At 40.6% G+C, this 15,538-nt stretch overlaps 1 protein-coding gene across 2 annotated transcripts in view; it reads right to left on the bottom strand.

Moving 5' to 3' along the window:
* Window positions 1-15,538, bottom strand: part of LOC108118347 (poly [ADP-ribose] polymerase-like) — a 172,339-nt gene that overhangs the window by 69,850 nt on the left and 86,951 nt on the right. The window lies entirely within an intron of this gene.

Consider the following 15,538-nt stretch of genomic DNA (forward strand, 5'->3'; position numbering starts at 1 on the left):
CTTGTGGGGGCTCTACGCGCACGGCTTGTAACTGCATAATAAGGGAGTTGACTTAAGCTTCAAATTCTGCCCGGAGTCTAACCTCCTGTTGCGCCTGCTCAACAAGAGGAAGAAGCAGAAGGAATCCAGAAATCTGGAGAATAAATATATAATATCTTGTGCACCAGGATATTAACGTAACTCATTCACGCTGGACTTGGGATAACACGAGGCTGTCAAAGGACCGACCGGGAGAGCTCGAAGTTGAAAAAGAGGTGTAATGGCGTGTGTATGAAAAAAAAACAAGAGGAAACGCTATAGTCGAGTGCCGCGACTATAAGATACCCGTTACTGTTTTACAAAATTTTAAAATATTATTTTGCTAGTATTCCCCAAGCGCCACCTATTGTCGGAGAAAGAATGCTGAGTAACTGATAGTGACGTCACTGCCCATGTGAGGCCTTATAACTTAAATTTCTTCATGAATAGCAAAATAATGATCCGATTTGAAAAATCTTTGGTTAATCGATAGAGATTGACAGAAATAAGTTATACAACTCCAATCGAAGGCATTCATAATATTATTATAGACGCCACAGTTTTCCGCGCACACAGTTGGCCGTTAGAGTGGGCGTGGCCGGATGCAACTTCGTGGCAAGTTGCAGAGACATCTTTTAAATACGCGTTCCTAAGCAAAATTGTGTAGCTCTTATAGTTTTCGAGATTTTTGCATTTTTGGTTTTTCGGGCTTTGTGGGCGGTAGAGTGGGCGTGGCTTGATCGGAAAAAAACAATTCACATTGGGAGCATCATAAAAACCTAAATGCTTAATCCGAACTTTTTATCTCTTACAGTTACCGAGATATCAGCTTTTCTAGAAAATCCGAAAACCGTCTTTTAAGCCTTGTGGGCGTATATGTGGCTGTGGCTGGATAGTGGTACCACTATAAGATGCGGTGGCATCTAAAGATTATACTTTCTGACTTTCTAGCTATAATAGTTACTGAGATTTCAGCAATTTTAGGTTTTTGCGATTTGTGGGCGTTTGAGTGGGCGTGGCAGGATGCTGAAATAAACTTGCACTGTCCCGGGACCTCAATAATCTTCATGATTAATCTGAACTTTGTATTTGTTATAGTTCCTGAGATCTCAGCGTTCATACGGACGGACGGACGGACGGACGGACGGACAGACTTTTCAACGAATCTAGTATACCCTTTTTCTCTACGAGTAACGGGTATAAAAATTAAATCTGGGTGAGTAGAGTTTGATGGGACGGGCTGGTGTACAAAAGAAAATACAAAAAAGAATAGAGCACTTGAAGTGGCTATTAAATACAAAAATACCACCCCCGCCATGGGCCACAGCTGTAAAGCTGCAAAGTGAACTTGACTTTCTGAAGTCAAATATAAAAAAGCCTAAGACACCAGTCACAACTCACACAGTTACAAAATTAATTAACGAAAAAAAAACTAAGCCTCCAACACCTAAGGAAATACCGAGGAGGAAGGACCGCTGCCCCGCCGACTGCCCAGGGCCACTAAGCAGTGTGCACTGTAAATATACATGCACAGCGAAAAACAACTAGTGTGAGAGGCCATCTACCTCTTACACCTCCGTGGGAGAAGTTGCCTGTGCGAAGTTGCCGGCACCACCTGAGCCCATAGGTCCAGGACAACAGCAGCAGATACCAAGCGTGGGAGGCACGACCGGCACCTGCTCCTTCGAGGGAGCGTCAGCAAAACCAAGCCGGCGACGACCAGCTGTCGCGGACCGAAAAGAACATCAGAACAAACGTCGCAGCAGAGGACACAAGATTAACCCATGCACTGCGTTGCATATTTTTTTGGTTTGCACTTCGATGCATATTTTTTTTATATAATATAATTTAAATTGTAAAATTGAGCGAAACCTTCTCTGCCCAATTAGTCGTGTATCCCGTAAAGCTATGCAAAACAATAGGTAGAAACCTGTAAAGATAGATGAGAGGTAATGCAATAAGCAATCCTCAATAGAAAACAATATTTATATTCCATATTATATCATAAAGGTATATGTACCACCTACATGACTTTGGATATAAAAACAGTGGATTCCACTGCCAATGTCATAAACAAAGTAGAATCGAATAATATTGATATAATGGATTGGAATGAATTGTACAAAGAAATAAACAATATCAAAGCAAATTTTGACAAATCGTATAAGTCACTAACCCAGAATAGACCAATCCAGAAGAACACAGTCAGAAAACATGTTGAAATATTAGTAGAGAACTTTAACGAAGCGTGAATACTAATACATGGTTACAGGGAGAGATTGAATCAAGATCATTTGTCTCAGGTATCTAAACTTCTGATACGACTACGATCTAATTTAATATTGGTTAAACAAAAATTTAGTTTAGAAATATTAATAGTGAATGTTCTAAACACTCCCATAGCAGTAGACACTGCACCTGACCCAGAATCAGCTGACACGAACGAAATAAAATTAGAAGAGGTAAACCCCAAAATAGAAGAGGAAGATTTAAATAATCTTACTATTTCAGCGGTATACACAGATAAAGATAGTTACACAGATTCTGATGGATTAAAACCTTTACAAGCATTCCTTTATATGGATGACTTAATAGTTATAGGTTGTTCCGAAAAACATTTGCTTAAAAATTTAACTGATGTTTTTGAGAAATGTAGGGAATACAACCTTAAGTTACATCCTGAAAAATGCTAATTTGTATACCCGTTACTCGTAGAGTACAAGGGTATATTAGATTCGTTGAAAAGTATGTAACAGATAGAAGGAAGCGTTTGCGACCCTATAAAGTATATATATTCTTGATCAGGATCAATAGCGAAGTCGATTGAGCCATGTCCGTCTGTCCGTCTCAGGATCTATAACAGATACAAAGATCAGATTAACCATGAAGATTCTTGAGGTCTCGGGACAGTGCAAGTTTATTACAGCATCCTGCCAAACTCAAACGCCCACAAATCGTAAAAAACTAAAATTGATGAAATCTCAGGAACTATTGGAGCTAGAAAGTTGAAATTCAGAAAGTATAATCTTAAGGTGCCAGCGCATCTTATAGTGGTACTACTATCCGGCCACACCCACTCAGACGCCCACAAGGCTCAAAAGACTGTTTTCGCATTTTCTAGAAAAGCTGATATCTCGGTAACTGTAAAAGATAGAAAGTTCAGATTAAGCATTTAGGTTTTTATGATGCTCTCAATGCAAATTGTTTTTTCCGATCAAGGCACGCCCACTCTAACGCCCCCAAAACCCGAAAAACAAAAATGCAAAAATCTCAAAAACTATAAAAGCTACAAAATTTTGCTTAGGAACACGTATTTAAGAGATACCTCTGCAACTTTCCATGAAGTTGCATCCGGCCACGCCCACGCTAACGCCCACAAACCGCGGAAAACTGTGGGGTCTATAATATTATTATGATTGCCTTCGTTAGACCTTGTATAACTTATTTCTGTTAATATCTATCTATTTGCCAAAGATTTTTCAAATCGGAACATTCGCTATTTATAAAGAAATTAAGGTTATAAGGCCTCACATGGGCAGTGACGTCACTATAAGCACACTCAACATACTTCTTCTGACAATAGGTGGCGCCTTGTGAATTTCCACTAAAACAGTAACGGGTATCTTATAGTCGCGGCACTCGACTATAGCGTTTCCTCTTGTTCATGCATGAAGTCACTTTTCTGGGACATAAATCCACTGATGGAGGAATCTTGCCAGATGACAAAAAATATGACGACATCAAGAATTACCCAGTCCCTCATGATGCGGACAGCGATACAAGATAGAAGACAACTGTTTGCCAGAACGCCTTCGAACATCTTAAATTGGCATTAATAAATCCGAATTTATTACAATACCCAGATTTCAGCAAAGAGTTTTGCATAATAACGGATGCAAGTAAGCAAGCATGTGGAGCGGTTTTAACTCAAAACCATGATGGACTTCAACTTCCAGTTGCTTAAGCATCAAGATCGTTTACTAAGGGCGAAAGTAATAAAAGTACAACAGAACAAGAATTAACAGCAAATCATTGGGCAATACCTAGTTTCAGACCATATGTTTATGGTAGACATTTCACTGTCAAGACTGATCATAGATCTTTAACTTACCTGTTTTCAATGATTAATCCAAGCTCTAAGCTAACGCGCATGCGACTTGAGCTGGAAGAATATAATTTCACTGTGGAATATATGAAGGGAAAAGACAACTATGTAGCTGATGCGTTATCAAGAATAACCATCAAAGATCTACAAAATATAACTGGAAATATCAAGTAAATATCAAGTTATCCCGCCACGCCCACTGTAACGCCCACATGCCGCGGAAAACTGTGTCGTCTATAATATTATTATGAATGCCTTCGTTTGACCATGCATAACTTATTTCTGTTAATATCTATCGATTTACCAAAGATTTTTTAAATCCGAACATTATTTCGATATTTATGAAGAAATGTAGGTAATAAAGCCTCACATGGGCAGTGACGTCACTCTCAGTTCCTCAACATGCTTTCTCCGACAATGTGTTCTTGCCCCTCCCTTTCCACGCAAAGATCCTTATTCCTCAATAATCCTGATCCAATCACCACCATTGCTAACCCCACAGATACAAACTCTTTAAACATCCTCAAATTCCTAAACAACTCCCATATCACTTCCCAAATCTAACTAAATCAAATTTTTTATAAATAAAATGTAAATAGTAATCCATAGTAATATCTTGTATATACTCATAAGCCAAACATTCACAAGCCATATTCTAACTTAAGCCGAGCTGAAGACCCTATCTGCTATTGCTCCTAGCCATTTCTTAGCTCTTAGTTTTAACTAATTGTTAGCCTTAGATAAATAAATAAATAAAATAAAAGGCCTCACATGGGCAGTGTCGTCACTATCAGTTACTTTGGGAACTTCCACTAGCAAAATAACTATTTTAAAATTGTGTAAAACAGTAACGGGTATCTTATAGTCGAGCCACTCGACTATATCGTTTCCTCCTGTTATTATTTATATTGAGCACTATTAATAAGAAATCCAATTAATTTTGTTTTTAACTATTTGATTTGTAGTACTTCACTTTCACTTCCAGACACATATTTAAGACGTGGAAAAGAGTTTCGTTTGACCACTTTGACAATTCCTCTGTCTTAAGGTCTCCTTCATAATTATTAGTTGTTAAATTTTTAAAGACATAATTTTTTGGTAGTACTTCTTTATAATTTATTATTGATTCTGAAGTATTAGGTGATTCTGAATCAATATTTCTAAGTTACATGATTTATTATGTTTTCTATTTTAATCCATTTATCAGTATCACTTATTTTATTGTTATATAAAATTGTGAAAAAAAGTTATATATATTAGTCCATTTCCCCGGTAATTTTTATTAATTATTCCAAAAATTCCGGAAAGCAATGAACTAATTAAAATAGATAGGGAATCACCCTTCTGAATAAGAACTTTTCCCTTAGAGCTTAGCGAACGCTTTGGACATGAGATATCGCAATGCATTATTGTTGGCCTTTTTCAGCACATACAATATATGTTTGTTCGATTTCAAGCGATTTATATTCTTTTTTTAAACCATTTTTGTCTAATTTTCTATATCTTAACAGATCTTTGATTCCTTGAGTAAGATCAATTAGTAGGAACTATGTTCCGTTACTTCCTTATATGTTCTAAATAACTGAGTTGGATTTTCAGGATCAAGTTGTCATTCTAAACATTGAACAGGTAGTTTATCACGAGGCTTTTTAAATAATAAAATATTCTGTGTATGCGATGACTATTTTGAGTTACAACTATTATTGATAAATTCCTATGTGATTCTTTTTAAAAGGGATCACATAGTTTTTTAATAAAAGCACCCCAACATCAAGTCATCCAATATTAAAAAATGGGTTCATTAGTTTCGTTTTAATTTACCTCAGGAACACCTTTATAGTACTCAACATTATTATTTGGCTCTGTATTCTCCACTTCTCTTCTTCTTTCCTGATCCTGATGGTCCGCAAATCAACATTGTAAAGGGATGTATAAACTGTGAAAAGTTGTGTCCCCTTGTATTCATTCCTCTTAATTCATTCCTTGTTGGCCTCTGCCCTCTTCTCAGCTTCACTACCTTGCTTCACTTTAAATTTTTAAAGGTTGCATTGTGCGGCGACGTGTGCAAAATGTATCGTCATGTGTCTTCAATGCATCTTATGGCCCGATAGGCCTGAAGAATAATTTTGAGAGTACTTAACTACGGCAGTAAGCCTGCTGCCCTTTCGCTGCTGCCGTTTACCGAAGCCGATTGCCTCTGCCCTCTTATTAGCATCGTCCCAAAATGCGGAAGCAATCAACTGATCCCAGCAGTAAACTTAACATGCCGCCCGCCAATGCTAGATCTAGCATGAAAAACATTCGCTTGTCCGGTCCGTCCAGAAGTTGAGTGGGCAGAATATCTAGTATGGGAAAGTAAGCAAGAAGTGTGCGCAAGAAAAGATTTAATTATTAAAGTGGTGGCTATTTGAAGTCGCTTAGGATCAGTTCGGCAGTCGACAAAGTTTCGACACCGAACGTTTCAATCGTCCTTGCTTGGTATTGAGTGTCACCACCCGGACCAACACATCCGTCCCTGGGTGCAACTCGACGACGCGACCCAGTAGCCATTGTGATGGCGGAAATCGGTCGTCCTTGATGAAGACGAGGTCGTTTAACTGAAGGCCTTCAGCCTCACAGCACCACTTGGGCTTCTGTTCTAGATGCGCCAGCCAGTCCCTTTAGAATTAGAATCGGCTCTGCGAAGGACTTAGACTGCGGGCGAAATTCCGGAGGAGCATGCACCGAGTCACCAATCAAGAAATGGGCCGGCGTAAGCAGCCCTAGTTCGTCCGCGTCAGCTGTGAGAGGGCAAAGTGGTCGCGAATTGAGACACGCTCCTATACTTTTGAGCACCGTAGACAAGTCGTTAGAGGTGTGCCGTCGATCTTTAATAATTCTCTTCAGGTGATGAACCATCCCTCTCCTACTGTTGTATCTGTCCAGGGCCAGTAGAAAATGCTCCGTGGTGAGGCCTTTCACCGCTTCCAAATGCCTTTGTTGTAAGTCAATTGAAAACGGCAATGTATCCCTTTTAAAAGCAGGTGCCTCGCGCTCGCCAACCGCGCTGCATTGAGTTATATAGCGCATGTGTAGTCAACTCCCGTTGACATGAACGGTCTCTTAGGGGGGTTCACACGGAGCAGTGGCAAATCTCTCATGAGCTGAGTCGAAGCGGTTGGCTGGATTTGGCTGAATTGCTTGTCTTCCCGTCAATATACAGAACCGTTGGCGTGTATGCGCCAAAGTCAGCTGCGCACCTCCGTGTAGAGTCAAAACATGCAAGAACCGTATAACTACCTCAGTAAAATAATGAGACCTTGGAAGTATCATTGAGAATGGCGTAAGTGCCCCTCACTCGCAAGATGCCCTTGGATACGATCGGCGACAAATTCAAGAGCTTACTTCGTGACGGCAGCCACAGCTTCCCCGCTGTACCATGCGCACTAAAGGCAATAATGCATAGTCAAGCTCTTCCCTTTGAAGAAAGCATTGTGCTTGAAACGCACTGCAAAGGCCGCGACTCGCACAGCCCTCCTGAAAGTAGAAAATTTGTCAACGAACGATGGAAGCGGGACGGCGTGGTAAACGCGCAATGTGTCCGCTTTTGCCCCAAGCACGGAGTTACTAATGTCGACCTGCTCCAACTCCATCGAAGGCCAGTCACCTGGACTGCACGAAAAATCCTTCACCTCACTTGGAGACAGACATTATCGCACAGTCTGTGGGCTTTTCGGCCGTACCTACATCTCTCCAATGCGCGGGCGAAGAGTGACCACAACGAAAGCAACCCTGTTGGCAACGAAAGACTTCCATCTATTGACGTCTCCATTCCATCAGTGTTAGAGATTGGCATCCGTCCAATAAAAAGTTTTAATGGGTAGGTCGCTTAGCCACTTAGCCGAAGTAGGCCATTTCACCAACTTGACGGCTAGCACTGCGCCACTCAGCTCCGTTCTCGGTATAGATAAAGGTTTCGTAAGCGAACGAAACGATGTTTCCGCCAATTCTATATCACCGACATGACGTTTTGAAGAGCAGGTCCCGTCCACAGTTCGTCGTTTAAAGACCTTCCATTGCCAGTCCTGGAGGTGGCGTCGAAAATGATTCTCTGCTTAACCGTATGTGGCTTTTTCTTGAAACCCGCATGATACAGGAGAACGCAGGAAGCTAAGGGCGTAAGAGTGGGTGTGGCCGGTACCACCATAAAATGCGTTGGCATCTATGGATTACACACACTCAAGAATTTTCATGCTTAATCTCAACTTTGTATCTTTTATAGATCCTGAAATCTCAGCATTCATACGGACGGACGGACAGACGGACATGGCTTAGTCGACTTCGCTATTGATCCTGATCAAGAATATATATACTTTATGGGGTTGGAATCGCTTCCGTTACTCTACGAGTAACGGGTATATAAAGTGCGGCAACTGCGGTGGCAATCACACTGCTAACTATATGTATAGGTTGCCCAGTTTATAAGGAGCTGACAAGTCGCATACACCAGCGAGGAATTACTTGCCCGCCCACAAAATAAACTGTGGGCACCATCCAGATCAAGCCCTTAAGCCTTTTCTAATAGTGCCAGAGATTTCAGCGATTTCAGTTTATCGTGATTAGAAGGCGTTAGAGTGGACGTGACAGGATGCTGAAATAAACTTGCGCTGCGTAGGGACTTCAAGAATCTTCATGGTTAATTTTAACTTTGTATCTCTCATAGAGATCCCAGAGTTCATACGGACGGACGGACGGATGGACGGTCATGACTTAATCGACTTCGCTATTGATACTGATCAAGGATATATATACTTTATAGGGGCACAAATTCTTCCTTCTTGCTGTTACATACTTTTTAATGAATCCAGTAAACCCTTTTACTCTACGTCTAGACCGATTTTTCTGAAATTTTTTGTACGTCTCTAGGTAAGTGTACGTGTCTTCGTACGTTTTGAAATTAAGACGGACAGATGGACAGACAGAGGGACATGGCTCAATCGTTTTCGCTATTGATCCTGATCAAGAATATATATACTCTATAGGGTCGGAAACGCTTCCTTCAACTTGTTACACACTTTTCAAGGAATCTAATATACCCTTTCACTCTACGAGTAACGGGTATAAACATTGTTGCGATTTTGTGGAAAAAATGTCAAATTTGGCTAAGTTTTTGTATGACTCTTTTTATTAAAAGGTGTACAATGCAATACAAAATTAAAATTGTTTTTTTCCAAAACAGTTTCTATTTCTATTTCAATACAAATATTTATAAAATGTTTTGCCTAAAATTCATTTTGTCGCTATTTTTATTGTGCGATAAAAAATTAAGAAACAATTTAATTGAATATTATATTTTGAGTACATTTCTTTATAAAACGTTGCATTATAAAATTGAAATTTGTTTTTTTTTAAATTTTTATTTTTAGTGCAATTCAACTTTTTAAAAAAATGTATTCTGAAAATCATTTAAGTTTTTAATTTCCTTAATTTTTTGTATATGTCGTAGATTCACTTGAATTATCCTCTGCATATGGCTGCTCTCGGAGCTGCTTAAAACAGAAACGTTTTCTGGCGCGTGGCATAATTTATTCCGTTCCGCTTCTCAACTACTAATGATCTCAATCAATGCTAGCTTCCATTTTCTTGTGTGTCGATTTCTTACTCTTCTTCATACTGCAACACACAAAGTTATAAAAACTTTCCGCTATTCCCTTTTGAAGAGGCCACTCACTCACACCAGCGCACTGACTAACGTAACGGCCATCCTGACGCTCACAACTACAACGCTCAAAACTAAACCTGTGTTTATAACTAGAAAATTCCACTAAATATCATCCCCCAGTAATAAGTAGAACTCGATTATTACGGTTAAATCAGAATTAAATATATTCACATTAATCAAAAGCTTAAAAAGTAATTGATGTATAAACAAGCAATCGAATTTACAATCTATTCACATAAACTCAAAAATCATTCAATATTCTGACTCAAACTTAAACTTGTCTATCCTTAATCAGAGTACAATATTTATACCCGTAACTCGTAGAGTAAAAGGGTATACTAGATTCAATGAAAAGTATGTAACAGGTAGAAGGAAGCGTATCCGCCCCTATAAAGTATGTATATTCTTGATCAGGATGAATAGCGAACACGATTGTCCGTCTGTCTGTCCGTATGTCCGTATGAACGCTGAGATCTCAGGAACTATAAGAGATACAAAGTTTAGTTTGACAATGAAGATTTTTGAGGTCCCTACGCAGCGCAAGTTTATTACAGCATCCTGCCATGCCCAGTCTAACGCCCACAAATCGCGAACAACTAAAATCGCTGAAATCTCAGGATTTATTAGAGCTAGAAAGTGAAATTCAAAATGTATAATCTTTAGATGCCAGCGCCTCTTATGGTGGTACTACTATCGGGCCACACTTACTTTTGCGTCCACCAAGTTAAAAAGACGGCTTTCGCATTTTTTAGAAAAGCTGATATCTCGGTAACTATAAGTGCTAGAAAGTTCGGATTAAGCATGTAGGTTTTTAGGATGCTCCCAATGCGAATTGCTTTTTCCCAACAAGCCACAAATCCCGATAAACTAAAATCGCTGAAATCTCAGGAACTATTAGAGCTAGAAACTTGAAATTTAGTATGTATAATCTTTGGATGCCAGCGCATCTTATAGTGGTACTATTATCCGGCCACATCCACCAAGCTCAAAAGACGGTTTTCGTATTCCACTAACTTGATACTGATCAAATTAGAAACATTTTATACGTATTAAAAGTACACAACCGAATCGCCAGATGCTTAGACTTTTTAGGCACCGCGTTGAAAGTGGTAGCGTGCACACCTAATGCAGCTGACCTCGGAATGTTAAAAATGTCCGAATCCCGGTTAATTGAATCAAACAATAGACAAGTAGTTATTAACACCGAAGCGCAAAAGCAGATTAACAAACTAACCGATGCTGTCAACAAAATCTTTAAAGCAAAAAAGAATGACCTGGTTGACACCCCATATTTATACGAAGTTTTTTTGGCCAGAAATAGAATGCTAATTACAGTGATACAGAATCAGATGCTCACGGCCACACTTTCAAAATCAAATAATAAACCCTGCCATTTTTAACCATGAAGATTTGAAGTCCGTTTTAGTTGATCACCCCACAGAGGTCCTCGTTATCAGCTAATAGAGGCATCTAATATTAAAGTCCTTCAGTCCGACAATATTATTCACGTGGTCATTGCATACCCTAAGATAAAATTTACATGTAAAAAGGTTACCGTCTTTCCGGTTTCTCACCAACACACCGTTCTTCAACTACGGGACAACGTGGTAGCTGAATGCAACCAGGAAGTCTCAGCGATCACTGATTGCGTGGCAACCCAGGACACCTCCGCCCGAGGTCTTCACGCAGAGGTCACGGCGCTTTGCAAAACGCAGGCCAGCCCCCTAAGCCCCATGACGCTGGTAGACGATGGTATAATGATAGTCAATGATGGTCCGGCAATAGTCAGCACGTATGACGGCCCCAATATATAAACAAATGGCACGCATCTGATAACATTTGAGGGACTAGCCGTTGTAAACGGCACAAAATACTTGAACCGGCGTTAAAGCATAAGAAAGGCTGCGGGCGTGGCGGCCCCCCTGCTAAACATTATCGGGCATAATCACGTGCTTAGTATGCCAAAGCTTCAGAGGATGAACAGCCAAAGCCTGAAAACGATCCAAACCATCAAAAACGAAGTAAAGTCGGCTGGATCAACGGGCATCTGGATCGCTGTCAGCGTTGCGCTGCGTAGGGACTTCAAGAATCTTCATGGTTAATCTCATTTTTGTATCTCTCATAGAGATCTCAGCGTTCATACGGACAGACGGACGGACGGACGGTCATGACTAAATCGACTTATCTATTGATACTGATTAAGGATATATATACATTATAGGGTCACAAATTCTTCCTTCTTGCTGTTACATACTTTTTAAGGAATCCAGTAAACCCTTTTACTCTACGTCTAGACCGATTTTTCTGAAATTTTTTGTACGTCTCAACGTAAGTGTACGTGTCTTCGTACGTTTAGAAATTAAGACGGACAGACGGATAGACAGAGGAACATGGCTCAATCGTTTTCGCTATTGACCCTGATCAAGAATATATATACTCTATAGGGTCGGAAACGCTTCCTTCTACTTGTTACATACTTTTCAAGGAATCTAATATACCTTTTTACTCTACAAGTAACGAGTATAAAAATTGTTGAGATTGTGTGGAAAAAAATGTCAAATTTGGCTAAGTTTTTGTGTGTCTCTTTTTATTAAAAGGTGTACAATGCAAAGCAAAATTAAAATTGTTTTTTTTTCCAAAACAGTTTCTATTTCTATTTCAATACAAATATTTATAAAATGTTTTGCCTAAAATTCATTTTGTTGCTATTTTAATTTTGTGCGATAAAAAATTAAGAAACAATTTAATTGAATATTATATTTTGAGTACATTTATTTATAAAACGTTGCATTATAAAATTGAAATTTGTTTTTTTTTTTAATTTTTATTTTTAGTGCAATTCAACTTTTTAAAAAAATGTATTCTGAAAATCATTTAAGTTTTTAATTTCCTTAATTTTTTGTATTTGTCGTAGATTTACTTGAATTATCCTCTGCATATGGCTGCTCTCGGAGCTGCTTCAAACAGAAACGTTTTCTGGCGCGTGGCATAATTTATTCCGTTCCGCTTCTCAACTACTAATGATCTCAATCAATGCTAGCTTCCCTTTTCTTGTGTGTCGATTTCTTACTCTTCTTCACACTGCAACACAGAAAGTTATAAAAACTTTCCGCTATTCCCTTTTGAAGAGGCCACTCACTCACACTAGCGCACAGACTAACGTAACGGCCATCCTGACGCTCACAACTACAACGCTCAAAACTAAACATGTGTTTACAACTAGAAAATTCCACTAAATATCATCCCCCAGTAATAAGTAGAACTCGATTATTACGGTTAAATCAGAAATATATACATTCACATTAATCAAAAGCGTAAAAAGTAATTGATGTATGAACAAGCAATCGAATTTAGAATCTATTCACATAAACTCAAAAATTATTCAATATTCTGAATAGCAACTCAAACTTAAACTTGTCCATCTTTAATCAGAGTACAATATTTATACCCGTTACTCGTAGAGTAACACACACAGTAAGCCTGCTGCCCTTTCGGAAATTCGTGCAATGAAGCAGCTGGAGGCTGTGTTTCCATTAGCAGCCAAGATCATACGCACGATCTTTTACGTGGAGGATCTAGTTTCAGGAGGAAACAGTATTGAAAAATTTGTTGAAATTCGTCAACAAGGTAAGAAACTTTTAGACAGGGGAAATTGTCCGATTCAACGAAGTGTCAGATCGTGATGTAAAGTTGTGTCCCCTTGCATACAGACTAGCAAAGGGTCATTGTAGGAGGGGTTCCCAGGCAAAGCAAATGCCAACATATAAATTCACAAAACTTTAATTATTAGAATCGCGACGTGCGAATATCTAGTATGGGCAAGCAAGAAGTGTGCGCAAGCAAAGAGTTAATTATTAAAGTAGTGGCTATGTGAAGGCGCTTAGGATCAGATCGGCAGTCGACAAAGTTTAGACACCGAACGTTTCAATCGTCCTTGCTTGGTATTGAGTGTCACCACCCGGACCAACGCATCCGTCCCTGGGTGCAACTCGACGACGCGACCCAGTAGCCATTGTGATGGCGGAAATCGGTCGTCCTTGATGAAGACGAGGTCGTTTAACTGAAGGCCTTCAGCCTCACAGCACCACTTGGGCTTCTGTTCTAGATGCGCCAGCCAGTCCCTTTAGAATTAGAATCGGCTCTGCGAAGGACTTAGACTGCGGGCGAAATTCCGGAGGAACATGCACCGAGTCACCGAGAATCAAGAAATGGGCCGCCGTAAGCAACCCTAGTTCGTCCGCGTCAGCTGTGAGAGGGCAAAGTGGTCGCGAATTGAGACTTTTGAGCACCGTAGACAACTTCTCAAAGGTGTGCCGTCGATCTTCAATAATTATCTTCAGGTGATGAACCATCCCTCTCCTACTGTTGAATCTGTCCAGGGCCAGTAGAAAATGCTCCGTGGTGAGGCCTTTCCCCGCTTCCAAATGCCTTTGTTGTAAGTCAATTGAAAACGGCAATGTATCCCTTTTAGAAGCAGGTGCCTCGCGCTCGCCAACCGCGCTGCCTTGAGTTATATAGCGCATGTGTAGTCAACTCCCGTTGACATGAACGGTCTCTTAGGGGGGTTCACACGGAGCAGTGGCAAGTCTTTCATGAGCTGAGTCGAAGCGGTTGGCTGGGTCCGGAAACACCGGACACATTTCCGTACAACGCTTCGAATTGCTTGTCTGCCTGTCTGTATGGAGAACCGTTGGCGTGTATGCGCCAAAGTCAGCTGCGCACCTCCGTGTAGAGTCAAAACATGCAAGAACCGTATAACTACCTCAGTAAAATAATGAGACCTTGGAAGTATCATTGCATTTCGGCGCTCGTAAGGCAGGCTAGAATGGCGTAAGTGCCCCTCACTCGCAAGATGCCCTTGGATACGATCGGCGACAAATTCAAGAGCTTACTTCGTGACGGCAGCCACTTACCGTTCCTTACTGCGCTCAAATCCACAGGGAACGCTTCCCCGCTGTACCATGCGCACTAAAGGCAATAATGCATAGTCAAGCTCTTCCCTTTGAAGAAAGCATTGTGCTTGAAACGCACTGCATAGGCCGCGACTCGCACAGCCCTCCTGAAAGTAGACAATTTGTCAGCGAACGATGGAAGCGGGACGGCGTGGTAAACGCGCAATGTGTCCGCTTTTGCCCCAAGCACGGAGTTACTAATGTCGACCTGCTCCAACTCCATCGAAGGCCAGTCACCTGGACTGCACGAAAAATCCTTCACCTCACTTGGAGACAGACATTATCGCACAGTCTGTGGGCTTCTCGGCCGTACCTACATCTCTCCAATGCGCGGGCGAAGAGTGACCACAACGAAAGCAACCCTGTTGGCAACGAAAGACTTCCATCTATTGACGTCTCCATTCCATCAGTGTTAGAGATTGGCATCCGTCCAATAAAAAGTTTTAATGGGTAGGTCGCTTAGCCACTTAGCCGAAGTAGGCCATTTCACCAACTTGACGGCTAGCACTGCGCCACTCAGCTCCGTTCTCGGTATAGATAAAGGTTTCGTATGCTACGTTCACGTGAAATATTAAGCAGTCCTTGTTCGGGAGCCAATACATCCCTATGGTCTTAATAGTATCCGTAGTGTCCCAATTTAACGGAGTCCGGCTGCACTGATGCTGTGCAGGAATAGAGGTCAAAATACTGGACTCGTTGCTAGACATTTTCCTCAAATCTATAGCAGCATACCTGTGCCTGTTTATCCTGTGTCTAACGTAT

This window comes from Drosophila eugracilis, unplaced genomic scaffold (assembly GCF_018153835.1).
Source record: "Drosophila eugracilis isolate 14026-0451.02 unplaced genomic scaffold, ASM1815383v1 contig_2029, whole genome shotgun sequence".
Taxonomy (NCBI): domain Eukaryota; kingdom Metazoa; phylum Arthropoda; class Insecta; order Diptera; family Drosophilidae; genus Drosophila; species Drosophila eugracilis.